The 13,335-nt window shown below is 46.3% G+C and overlaps 3 long non-coding RNA genes across 4 annotated transcripts; 2 read left to right on the forward strand and 1 right to left on the reverse strand.

Annotated features, from left to right (window-relative positions):
• The first annotated feature begins 1,599 nt into the window (after positions 1 to 1,599).
• Positions 1,600 to 4,201, forward strand: LOC109528922 (uncharacterized). The gene is made up of 2 exons (XR_002170748.1): positions 1,600 to 3,040; positions 3,153 to 4,201. It is a non-coding gene; the product is annotated as an uncharacterized LOC109528922 (long non-coding RNA).
• A 5,201-nt stretch (positions 4,202 to 9,402) lies between these two features.
• On the forward strand, positions 9,403 to 10,795 carry LOC109528931 (uncharacterized). 2 transcript variants are annotated; one of them, XR_002170752.1, is made up of 5 exons: positions 9,403 to 9,764; positions 9,902 to 9,978; positions 10,039 to 10,187; positions 10,313 to 10,434; positions 10,512 to 10,795. It is a non-coding gene; the product is annotated as an uncharacterized LOC109528931 (long non-coding RNA). The 2 variants fall into 2 exon arrangements; XR_002170753.1 differs by lacking the exon at positions 9,902 to 9,978 and having other exon boundaries at positions 10,048 to 10,187.
• On the reverse strand, positions 9,889 to 10,316 carry LOC109528932 (uncharacterized). Its single transcript, XR_002170754.1, has 2 exons — positions 10,211 to 10,316; positions 9,889 to 10,118 (listed from the first exon to the last, which is right to left on the reverse strand). It is a non-coding gene; the product is annotated as an uncharacterized LOC109528932 (long non-coding RNA).
• Positions 10,796 to 13,335: the final 2,540 nt, after the last annotated feature.

Raw genomic sequence — 13,335 nt, forward strand, 5'->3', positions numbered from 1 at the left:
AAAGAAACTTGAGTTTGTAGCCCTAAAATGTGCCACGTGAGAAAAGATACGCCTTAGCAATTAGCGCTAGCATGCTAGCGCACTGGCACAGCGAGTGGATAAATAAATAAATAAATAAATAAATGTCAGAGAGTCATATGTTAGAGTCTGGAAAGTGCCCGCAGACCCCCCCCCCCCCCTCCCCGTCATCCTTGCCGTTTGCGGCCTCTCCTCCGCTCTGCTGCGCTCGACACAGTGCCTCCGATGGAATGTGATGACCACGGAGCGGACAAAGCCCACCATTCATGGCCCCTCGGCCCACTCTGGATGCCCGCAACTGGGAGCCTTGATTTCATGCCCCCGGAGGGGGGGGGGGGTGCCGTGCGGGACAGGGGAGGCTTGTGTCCGCCCCGATGTAACTCATTCTGAAGCATCAAATACACGGGTGAAATTGTTTCAGGCAATTGGAAGGACTTTTTTTAAACAACGCTGGTTGTCCGTCTACTTCCTGTCAAGAGAATCCAGTGCGGAAACATAATAGAGTCTGCGCTGTTGCCATGCGACCAGTTCGAAGCATCTTAGTGGCTGCTCCATTGGGTGTCATGAACACGCAGACAGTCGTTGATGCAGTACACACAGATACAACACGATGAGTATGTTTCACAGTCGTCGTGGAAAATATAGCCACGTCTTTACTAAAGTCATGTTGTTACATATTATGTCCATGTCATGGGCAAAAATTGTTATTCAAGCCAAATTTTTCTCAGCGAAGTATCACCCATCAGTTGATAGGTTGTTTCAAAATCGGTAGACCCAAACGACCACTTTGAAATAAATGAACTCCAATTGGTTGCTTCAAACTAAAACGGCTGACCTCTGCTTCGTTTGACGATGTGGGTCCCTTGGACTTTTTTTGTGCTTTACAAAATCGAGGATCCCTCTGACTTCTTTGGGTGTCCTGTCATGTTAAGGTGTGCCCATCCAGTTGCGGAATAAGTAGTCAAACGAGAAGTGAGTTTGGGGCAATGTTGAAGCGACAAAATAGATGATTCAATCCTGAACAATAGTGCAAGTCCTGCTGTGCAGCCTCTGCCGTGCAAGACACCTCTTTGTGTGCGGAAAGGACATTTGGCCTCAAGCGGTAGCCAATAGACTGCTCCAGCAGGCGATTAAAAGTGACGGAGAAAAATAAATAAATAAATAAATAAATAAAGCACAGTGAAAGATTTAGTACGGAGGAGATTCTCGTCCGAGCATGGCCAGTCGCCGGGCAACCACTGGCCCTAACTGGACAAGCGCAAACTATGGTAGGGGTCTCTATGAGAACGCCATCCCTCGAACTCGATTCATTGCTCTTCTTTCCACTTTTCTGAATGCGGGGCTGGCCCGTGGACCACCTCGAAGATTTTTTTTATCCTGCTCATTTACATTATCCGGAGTTCTGTAAATTTGTTGTATTAATTTAGCCTGTTTTATTTTCCCACCTAAAATTGTTCGATTTTTATTTGTATTCATTTATCTCATTAAATAATTTGACGATACAGTAAATATATTAGGACAATTTTTTTAAAAATGCCCAAACCATGTGATATATTTTATGTAGATCCTGCTAAGTCGTCCCCCCAAAAAGAAAAGAAGAGCTCATAGCTGTGACTTTTCCGAACCATCAAATCTGTAATCGTCTAATGCCTCGTCTACATTTATTGCAAATACCGAACATGGTCGAACTATTTTATTCATGCTTAAGTGAGGACTGTAACCCAAAAGAGTAAAGGTAGCATGAAAACGCAGAGGTTCACTTGCAGTGTATCCACGTCATCTTATTCCGCAGCAAAACATGATAGCTACGTGAAAATGTATCTATCACGTCAGCATCTTCTGCTATCTTCACTTAATCATGAAAAAAAAAGATTTGTTGATACGCGTCGATCAAGGAATGCGTATCTCGAATGCAGCTCACTGTCCACTGGGATGCTTTTCGAAAAGAGTGCAACCTGAGCTCTGCGAGCTCCCGATACAAACAGCTGCTCTCGACGCATTCTCGCCCGCCTTGTGCGCAATCTTGCGCGCGTGCGATGCCAAAGGCCAAAGTGCACGCTGGAAGGTGTCGGATGCGTCGCCAGGCACGCCAGACATGCCCCGATGCCATTTCGCAGCTTCTGATCCTACACTCAAATAGACACGTTTGAGTGCCAATATCAGCCGCGCTGGCTAAATTCCTTCCTCCCGAACAAAAGCGAGAGGGGCGGGAGATTCAGATGCGGCGCTTCTGCATGAGGCGGAGGAGAGGCATTTTTAAAACCAAGGCCTTTTTGTTTCTCCAGGCATTTTCCAACCCCTGCGCCTGAACCTCCCCCACTGAGAGCATGCCGGCCGCCCCGCACAAGCGCTCAAATTGTCCTCCTGCTTCCCAAATTTGGGGCCCGAGTAGAACGAGGTCTTTGTCAAACTATGACCCGGCCGGCCCTATCCATGGTCTGTTTGCCGGATGATGGCTGCTCTTGATCTGTACAGTTGATTACCCAACACCAAACCCTTCGAGTCTACAACAAGGTGGACTAGTAGTTAGCACACCTACCTCACAATTTTGAACTGTTTGAATTTTGACTTGCACCTTCCTGTGTGAAGTTTGCATGTTGCAAAAAAAAAAAAAAAACTCAGTGACACCTCTGAATAATTGTGAATGTGAGTGGGAATGGTTATGTGCCCTGACATTAGCTGGCGAGCAGTCCAACAGTCACCAGCAGCCCTAATGAGGACTAACATTTCTCAAAATGAAGGGTTGTATTTAGTCTGCCAGGCATTGTGTCAGGTGCATAAGCCACGTGAGTGTTTGTGTGTGTGTGTGTGTGTGTGTGTGTGTGTGTGTGTGTGTGTGTGTGTGTGTGTGTGTGTGTGTCGAGATGGCCCACAGCAGCTGGGAATGCCCGTTGACCTCAAAGCGACTCTGCCAAGGTCAGCGAGGAAATCTAAAGCTCGAAAATGGCAACAATCACCGCGGCCGCTGCCAAACCATCAGAAATCCGCGGCACGACCCAAGCATGATGTCATCAACTTCCGGGTAAGTTCTGCAGCTAAATGTCAAGAAATGTGACAGATCCCAAACCGCCGCCACTCTGGGGAAAAAAAAAAAAACCTTGTCCGTCATCTGCCCTGCTGCGCTCGTTTCACAGGGCGACCACCCGAAGACCCGCAGTCACGTGGCTGATCCGAGCCCGACTTGGAAGCGTTGTGCCTCTTCAGCGCCAACCCGCCAACCACAGGCGTGCCCCGGCAGCCCCGCAGGATCGTGTAAACTCACCAGCCAAAACAACATTAGGTACTCGAAGCAAAGAGCAACCAGGAGCAGATCTCAGCTGACTCTCTGCTGGCCTAATCTGAATTTGGTTCATGGAAAAAAAAAACACCACAATGCACAATGATAATCATAATATAAACATAGTGCAGTTGCGCATAGCGTACCCTCTCCAGTTTGGTGTCACCATGAGGGGAAAGTGAAACCCTTGTAATCACCAGTCATTTTATAGCTCATACATCAAGCCAGACACAGATTTTACGATCTCATTTATTCCACTGCTTCAGGGGAGCCGCCGCCATCTTTGCACTTATTGTCCCGCCAGTGCCACAAGAGCTGCCTCTGTGCACTCGTCCGCCTCGCATTCTCCGATGCGCGGGCGGGATGGATCATTGGAGTGACGTCAGCGTTGCAGACGGGGACGCCTGTCGGGAGGGGCGCACGGGAGGGCGTCGGTAGAAAATCCGCCAAGGATGAGCGAAGAACTCATTCAAGGACGGGAAGAAATGGGAGCACTCCGACGCCCCCTGTGGTTCGCAGGTGGAACTTGTACCGATGCGTTTGCTGCTGTGCGACAAAGGCCGACATTGTCCCGGGTCACGTGATGTCGCTGTAAATGATTTCAAGAGGGCGCCATTATTTTTTTTACTACGTTTGCAATCGAGACAGTCACCGGTGGGAAGACTTTTGATGAGACGATCGTTTGCCTTTCGGTTTGAGGAGGTTTGGAAATACAAAATTTACGAGGCTGACGTCTGTCGTAGGGCCAGGTTACGAGGTCGACCCACTTTCGGCGATGTTTGTTTCTCGTTTGTGCTCTTTGGCCTCAAGGTGTTACCCAGGAGATGCCGCTTTAGGTACTCAACTTATGGGAGCAAGCAAGGTTTAAGGTTTTTAAAAAAAATAATAATAATCTGTTAAACGTCTTGTTGGGAGTTTTTGGGTTTGGGTTCAAAATTTGGATTTCAAACAAGGGGTGTGGTTTCAAGGTTTCAAACCAGGATTAGTATGCTGTACGTGGAGCCTCGTAAACCTGATATAGGTTTTGCAGTGTGTCAGGCGATGTATGGTGCTCCGTCGTTTTTTTTTGTTTTTTTGTTTTTTTGGTCCGCTTCTATTGCATTTGGTTCTGCTGCTCGATGTGCGGCGGACCCAAGTGCTTCAGGTTGAGTACACAGTATTGCTCTGAAGCCTCTGTGACACTTGGGTAACACTCTCAATGCACAGCCTGGCCTTTGAGGCCCCGCGGGTCAAAGGTCTTGTCGCTCGTTGGGACGATTGTGTGAAAGTGATATTAGCATAGGCGTTAGCATTAGCAAAGGAATGCCGCGGCTCTTTTCACTCGCTCACTTGTGACAAGACCCGAAGCATCCCAAGCACGTCGGCTCGAATGGGCTTGCACTTTATAAATACCCTCCCCCTAACTCCCTTTCAACATGTCTGACATTCACTGTGTGTTTGTGTGTGCGTGCATACGTGCATTGCTGATTTTTTTTTTAACAACCATTGCATTCCAGCTGTGATATGTGCACAAATCACCACGGCCGCTCTACAAATATCTGATCCATGAATCTGTGCATGTCTCATTTGCTTTTTTTTTTTTTTTTGGCCTTCTATTCAGCAACAAATATTTGCTTTCCAGTGGCCTCAGTGTTCCAACCCTAACTTTAACCCTTCGAATGCCAACATTTGACCATATGAACCCTGAACCCTACTAACCCTTCTAAACCCAACTTTTTTAGAGTCTTCAATCAACCTAACAAACATGATTTGGAAGTATGCATCCAAACTCCACACAGAAGGTCCATGGCTGAGATTTGAACCCTGACCCCGATCACGGCGAGACGAACGTGCTAACCGCTTATACACTGTGCTGCCTGGGATCCTAACCATTTAATTTGTTGTTTTTGTTGATGTTTTATCTGACATTAGCAGTCGTTTGACCTACTGGTACAATAATTGGACTCCAAAATTTTTAATCAGTGGCAGTGGGTGAATTATGTTGGACAAAATGGGAAAGTGTTTTGGGTGTCTTTCTGGATGAATGGTGAATTCCTCCTGGTGGGCGGGGGGGGTATGAGGTGACCGTGTCATGACTGTTTCCACCCAACGTGAGGTCATGGACTTGTGACACGGCACATCCCGTCCGTCAGGCAGCACTTCCTGCTGTCAGCAGATGAGGACCCTCTTCCTTCCTCTGAACGGCCAGTGAATGAACACCTTCGGGTGGGGTTGGATATCGTCACGGGGATGGACGGATGTGTCAATGTACTCTGTCATTCGTGAATGTCATCTATATTGTATGTTACACATACGTACAGAACATTTGACAGTAAAGTTGTATTCAATTCAATGTCTTCCGCCACTTTTGAGACTTGTACAGGGGTTTTTTTCAACAAACGACAATACATTTTTCGAAGGCTTCCTTTTTTTTTTTCCTTGAGCAAGACGACAAACAGCAACGTCAGACATAAAAAAAAATTGTCAGGTTAAAAAATGGCATGATGTGTAGTAAGACTAAAAAAATGGAATTATGTGTAGTGAGACTAAAAAATGACGATGTATAGTAAGACTAAAACATTGGCATGATGTATCATAAGACTGTAAAATGGCATCTTTTTTATGCGCCTCATGTAAAGAGCCTGTAACTCTCTTAATATTCCCCATTGAGTTGTTCCCCGTTAGTGTTCCGATGCCACCAAGTGGTGATTATTAGGAGGAACCAATTGTGACCTAAAAGAGTTCTGCTCGACACTAATTGACATGTCCATTCGCCAACATTATTATATCAGATATAATATCTAGAATATAGAGCCTTCACAATAGTCGAAATAATTAAAGCGGCGTTGTGATTGCATTTCCTGTGCCGTAGCACCATCTAGTGGATGCATAGCGAAACCGCAGCCACAATTGTCTGCCCCTTCAAATTCAGTGCGCCCCGAGTATGTAAACAGTTTTAAAATTGGCCGTTCATTGGAAGTGCATCTTATAATTTGAGGCACCTTGACGTGCAGAAAATACGAGATAGTCAGACAAAAAAAAATCACAAGACTTAAAAAAATGGCATGATTTACACAAAGACTACAAATGGCATGAAAAACTGACATGGATAGTAAGACTTAAAAAAATGGCATGAAATATCGTAAGACGAAAAAAACGGCATGATGTATCATAAGATATAAACAAGGTCGTTTTTTTCGGCAAAAAAATGCCTGAATATACATGGTCTAATTTAGTCCTTATTTACATGATTTTCGTTCAAAACACCTAACTGTACATGGTCGTTCAAAAAAAAAAAAAGCCTTCCCATCCATGGTCATTCGAAAAAGCCTGACGATATAAGCAAACTCTTCAGACGAAGGCCGAGACCTGGATTTGAACCTTGCATCTACTGCTGTTTAGCTGATGCTCTAAGCAGTGGACCACAGTGGCGTTGCTACTCCAAGCTCACAAATAACAACCCAAAATGATCTTTACAAACCTGGTCGTTTTTATTTGTAGGAAAAAAAAATTCGGTTGATACCTCTGCAGATGGTGGCTGAGATCTGGATTTGAACCCTGCACTTCTGCACTGCTAAGCCAACGCACAAACCGGTCGACCACCACTGTAGCACTACTCTTTTGCATTTGTAAGTAACAACCCAAAAAGGTACTCGCATACATGGTTCAAAGAATGCAAACTTTGCAGCGGAAGGCCAAGGCCTGGATTCGAAGCCTGCACCTCTGCACGTGTAAGACGGCATACTAACCAGCAGTCCACGGTGGCCCTGCCATACCAAACTCACAAGTACCAACCCAAAAGGCCTTTTACATACCTGGTCGTTCAAAAAAAAGCTTGACATGCAAACGATGGCCAAGCAATGTTCTCAGTGGGCATTTTAAACTATTTGCCATTGATCAGTGAATGTGTTTATGGAGACAATTTACGAGCATAATTACGAAACGTTGCTCCTTTAATTTGTTGACGATTGCTCACGAAGTAACTGGCAGTTATCTTCAAAACAACATCCACAAAGGTGGCCAGTGATCCTGTGCTGTTCAGTCGGGACACCACCCCCGCCCGCCGACACGCAAGCCTCCCATTCACGCGTTGTGGTAGTTGGGTAAACTTTGTTTTGGAAGTGGTGGGGTGGGGGGGCATGTTGATCGGTGTACATTCCCGAAGACAGTGAATACTTTGAGGGGGAAAAGTTATTGGGGCCCGACAGAAAGTTTTCGGCCCAATATTCAATGAAGTTTGATTTCACCGAGATCATTTGGGTATTGCAGGTTCTTCAGCACCCGGCCCCGTTGGGACCAGCAGAGACCACCCCGCAAGCATCCAGACGAGACTTGCGTCTCAACTTTTCCAGCGGAGTTGCCCTGATCAACAAAGCATCTTGAAACAATGAATAAAGTTGTCTTGCACGTTTGGAAGTTTGCGTATGGGTGTTTTATTTGCACTTTATTCACGATCGCCAATAAAGCAAAATGACACTCTCTCTTTGTGATGCTCGTCTTCAATCTAAAACGAAGCTGGCTTTGCAAACTCTCTCTCCTGATCCCAGGATGGCATTCTGAAGGCAGGCAGCGGTAGGAAATACTGGCGGGGTCGAAGGGTTATGGGTGAGGTTTGTGTGCCTTCACGTCACCAAAAGGCGAAGCTCGTCCGAGAAGTGACCACTCCACGAGAAACGCCAACCGTCTCACCAATTAGATTCTTCGTTTACCTTCAGACTCGTGTGGTCATCCGCCTGTGACTACATATGAAAATTTCGAAATTTTTGTGCCGGAATGGCCTGATGGGAAAAGACATCGCTGAGGATGCAGCCGGACCGAGTTCGAACCCTGTCCCATCTGCTTTACATTTATAAATTTAGCAAGGGTCGAACCCGGGTTTCCCGTCACCTCGTCCGGGGGCGAAATTAGTACCAGAAGCGAACACCCCACGAGAGTTGCCAAAGCGTCTCACCAAACATGTTCCTTTTCGAACTTCTGAACACGCTCGTGTGGCTGGCTGATGCCCCATGATTAGATGTTAAAATTGCGGGTGCTTATATTTATACTGCTGCACAAAATCTTCAACAGCAGGTCCTATTTGATGACAAGAAAGATACGTAGTGGTTAGAAAGCATCACCGTGGAATGATGCTCCAGTGGTGTATGACTGTCATTCCCACCTGGGGAACTCATGTTCGAGCCCGAGAGCTGCCGTTGGCGTTTCGCTCCGTTTTTTTCCACACAATATCTTCACTTCCTGTTTCAAAATAAAGGTTTTTATTTTATTTCCGGAAAAGCCGTCATCAACGGAAACCTATTTAAAGCGGGCCGACAAAGCAATCGTTCTGTCTCACCTTCGACAGCCTCCGCTCGTCCTCGTCTGCTCCTGCTCCGCACGCCTGTCCACACGGAAAACTCCAAAAAGGTGACTTTTTATTCTTTAAATAGCCTCTGAAAACACACGGCTTTCGCTCAATTTGAATGGAAAGCAAAGCAGCACTTTGGACGTGCTGGTACCTGGCTAACGTGCTCAGCAAAAACGTTTGCTCGAGCGTTAGCAATCAATGTCTCCTGCGACCTTACTTTGCAACAAAACCTTTTTTTCCCAACATCCTAGGACGAAAGCGGCGTTTCGCCGAATGGGTAAGTAGACAAAACCCGTTTTCTAAATCCACAATTAAAGCAAAATATTGTGCCTACGTGCGTGCTAATTGTGTCATTTTTGTTCACAGGTACAAATCTTCAAATGGAATCTAACACGGGCCACTCGCTGTGCGTTTTAATGTGGATTGTATGTCCTTAATCGTTTGGAACGAGCCCATCTAATTTGTCTCTTTTCTATCCACAGGCTTTGCATCTGCTACAGAATGGCCAAATTGACTGCAACACGGTAGAACTGCCACATTTTAAGATGCCACCGTACGACAGACTAAATCCCTAATGTGTCGATTCTGATTTCTGTCTACACAGGCTCACATCGACAGAATGACCCATAAAATGGCTGCCATCCTGGCTTCACGAGGCTTTGGGAGGTCTTTTACATGCATACCAAATATCGGGGCACTAAGCCACGCGCTTGCAAGGTTGAAACTCAAAAGTTTACGTGACCGTGTCTGTCAGGCCACCGCGCTGTCGAAGAGGCGTCCAGCTCACAGGAGCTTTTCCTCAACCAACAAAGCTCGTTGACCTGTCGGTTGAGTGGGCGCACTTGTGGCTAAAATAAAATTGTGGCGGGGCTCTTAATTCCTGGCCCTCTCACACTTACCCAAATGGTCAGGATCGTTGTCGAGCTTCCGCAGACCTTGCTGATCATCTGATCATTTGAATCAGCTGTGTTGCACCTGTGAGAAAACGGGCAGCAGAGTGTCACCTGCTTAACATAGGCGTGTTTGTCCTGCTTTTGTCCACCAGATAGTGCTGAAGGACCTGATGCAGGTTGTGAAGTCGAGCCGTCCCTCCTCAACGTTTGGACCTGTTGCAAAATTCCATGCCAAGTCCTTGAACTGTTGCTTGTAGGCAGGCCCTCAGCAAACATAGCATCACGATCCACCTGATGTCACACACAGCGTGACTGAAGTTACACCCAAAAAGCACTGCACATTGAATTTTCAAGCACACTCACCTGCCTTTTCTTTGACTCGGCATGCAGCGCAGCTTGCAGTAAGAGTGCTGCCAGAGATCCTCAAACTGCTGGGCCAAGAGACAAATGCGACAAGCTCGAAGCAGGTCCTCGACGTTGCCGTTGAAAGGTACAAATTCAGAGCTTGATGAGTCCCTTGTTTGCAGTGTTGGCAGGTTTGACCACCTTGGATGAGTTGCTGGACCAGTAGCAGCTTGGCCTATTGGTGCTGATCACGCTAGACCAGCTGTTGCAGCAAAAGGTTCCAGTCTCCAGTTGCTGCGGCAGCGTAGAGTAAAACGGAACTGCGTTTCAGGTTAGGAATTGGTGTCTACTCACCTGTGCCTTGTCATTCAGATGGCGCCTGTGCAATGAGGTGAAGACTCTGAGCCATCTGCTGGAAAGAAGTTGCATTTCAACAAGCATTTGTTCATTTTCCAGAGTTGAAGGAAAACGTTTTTGGGTCCTCTGTGCCGCAAGAGGGGAGGAACCTGCTCACTGCCAGAGTCCACAGTCGAGCAGAAAACACTTTTTGCCCTTCTTCTTACTCTGTTATTTGCAAGGTGCTGAAGCCAAACTTTGCCTGAAAGGCAGGGAGACATTTACACTTGTTCAATGCACCATCATGACTACTTTTAAGTGTCCCCTTCTCGAAGCGGCAATAAACGCGATCCGCTTCCTGCTGATAAAAGACCACACCGCTTGTCTCTCTCGCTGGCAAGTTTCTTGCCAAAAACATCTTTGTCTGTACAACAAATTGACTTGTGTGGAACTCACGGATGTCTTTCCTCAGGTCAACACACCTGTCCCGTGTTCCTCTCACGAGCCGACCACTTCGCTGCCCAGCAACAGACTGCCATCCAGCTTACAACTTTTTCTTCTGCTTTGTCTACTCTGCAAAAGAAATAAAGCTTGATTACAAAGAACACAAACTAAAAGCTAGATTACAAAGAACACAAACGATTCATTCTTAAACACATCACGACAATCTAACTTAAAAAAAAAAACAATCTTAAACATTTAAAAAAAAAAAAAAACAAATTATTTTCAGTTTTTTTCAAAAGTTTTCTTTCAGAATGTTTGTCTTCCGTGCAGGAAAATTCAGGGAAAGTGGGTGAAATAGATGTTCTCTGATTGACCGGGGCATTTGTGGAGCGTGACTATGCAAATATACACCGGTCTTGTTGGTCGGATTCCGGAATGTGAGTGTGGACATGCAAAAACCCTTGATTCTGATTGGTTATGTAAACAACGGCCTCACCGTGATTGGTGGATGTGAAATTCGGTGTGGTTTGGGGCGGGCTTTGAAACAGTATTTCAAAGGCCCACTTGAGTTTTCAGGTCAGACTTGCACTTGGGTCACATCAGACAGTCTCTTCACTGTTCCCGTGGGTTTCACAAGACCCAAAAGCTCGATTCCTGCAGTTTCGAGTCATGTGGAGACCAACGGGACCAGCAGTGTTACACACTTGTGTCCATACGAATGACTGTCTCCTCAAGACTTTAGTCTTTGAAAGGTCTTCCACTGCTGTGATTCTGACGCATGAAAGGCTTCGAGTGAGTTGAGCTTGAATTTAATCATAAAAGGCAAAGACTCAAACTCAAGTTGATTTATTGGACAGAAAAGCGAACATGACGATGTGAAAGCATTTTACCAGTCAATGTTTGTGTGGGCCAGTTCGTTGAAAGGTTTTCTCAAACCACGTTTACATTTTTGAGGACTTATTGATTGGCATGTATTCCCGAAGACAGTGAATCTTTTGAGGGGGAAAAGTTATTGGGGCCCTCTAGAAAGTTTCCTCCCCAATATAAAACGAAGTTTGATTTCACCGTTGTATTTTTTTCGGTGGACTGTTCTTGAAAAGTTGAGGGCCACTTCAGTCGAAGGTTTGTCATTCCTATTGGCGCCAGCAGACGGCGCCCTTACTTTTCGTTCAGACCTTTTGTTGTGTTGTTTGTTTGTTTTGAAGCGTCAACACCGTCGACGACGGGCGCGAGCCTATGGCGAGGTCGTGGTCGAATTTTACAATGATTTTTTATGTTGTTAGCTGACATTGGGAAGCGAAATCGGGTTTATTGATTCCCCTTGCCAAAAGCGGGCCCTCTGCTGGAGTTTGAGAGCGAAATGTTTCTGAGCCTCTTCAGGTGTGACGGGCTGCTCGTGGTGGCGCAGAGGCTGGGAAGAGGACGCATTCTGCTGGAGTTCATGCCGGTGGACTCGGAACAAGGCGGCCTGGTTCTACGACTGCACGCCACCAGCCCCAAACAACTCACCCCCCACCCCCCGAAGCTTGATTTCACCGCGATCCTTTCGGTTTTGCAGGTTCTTCAGCCCCCGGCCCTGTTGGGACCAGCAGAGAGCACCCCGCAAGCATCCAGACAAGACTTGCATCTCAACTCTTCCAGCGGACTTGCCCTAATCTACAAAGCATCTTGAAACAATGAATAAAGTTGGCTTGCACGTTTGGAAGTGTGCGCATGGGTGTTTTATTTGCACTTTATTCGCGATCACCAAGAAAGCAAAATGACAAAACGACACGATCTCTTTGTGCAACTCGTCTTCAATCGAAAACGAAGTTGGCTTTGCAAACTATCTCATGATCCTGATCTCAGGATGGCATTCTGGAGGCAGGCAGTCGGAAATACTGGCGGGTTCGATGGGTAATGGGTGAGGTTGGAGTGCCGTCACATCGCCAACGAGAGACGCCAACCGTCTCTCAGAGTATGTTCTTTTTTACCTTCAAAAAAAACCGCACTTGTGTGGTCAGCCGCCTTTGAATACCTCAAAAAAAATCGGAAACTTCCGTGCTCGGATGGCCTGGTGGTCAAAGACATCGCTGGGTAGGCAGGCGGCGGAAGGAGTTCGAACCTCCACCTGCTCTCCGTTTATAAATTTAGCAAGAGACGAACACTTGTTTTCCGTCACCTCGTTCAGGGGCGAAGTGAGAAATTTGAACCAGAAGCGAACACTCCACGAGAGATGCCGAGCGTCTCACCAAACATGTTCCTTTTTTTTAACCCATCCCTTTTTTAAACGCCCTATAATTATATTTAAAAATTTCGAAATTTTCGCGCCAAGATGGCCGAATGGTAAAAGACATCACGTCGTAGTCAGGCGAACCGGGTTCGAGACCCACCATGTGCTTCATTTATAAATAAAGCAAGATTCGAACCCGGGTTTCCCGGGTACCAAGTATTGTCGTTATCCGACCACGCTAATTCACTGATAAAACTTTTCGGGTGGTTGTATTTATAGACCTACACCAATTCTTCAACGGGACTACGTGATAGAAATAGATATAAAGTTTTCGTGGTCAATGTCGCAGTGGAAGGACAGTCCAACGGTATACGACAAGGATTCTTCACTGGTGAACTCAAGTTCGAGCCCCGGTGCCGCTCATAAGCAAAGCCTTCAACATTTCGCTCAAGTTTTTCTCCACACAATATCTTCATTCTCACTTCCT

This window comes from Hippocampus comes, unplaced genomic scaffold (assembly GCF_001891065.2).
Source record: "Hippocampus comes isolate QL1 unplaced genomic scaffold, H_comes_QL1_v1.1 scaffold953, whole genome shotgun sequence".
Taxonomy (NCBI): Eukaryota; Metazoa; Chordata; class Actinopteri; order Syngnathiformes; family Syngnathidae; genus Hippocampus; species Hippocampus comes.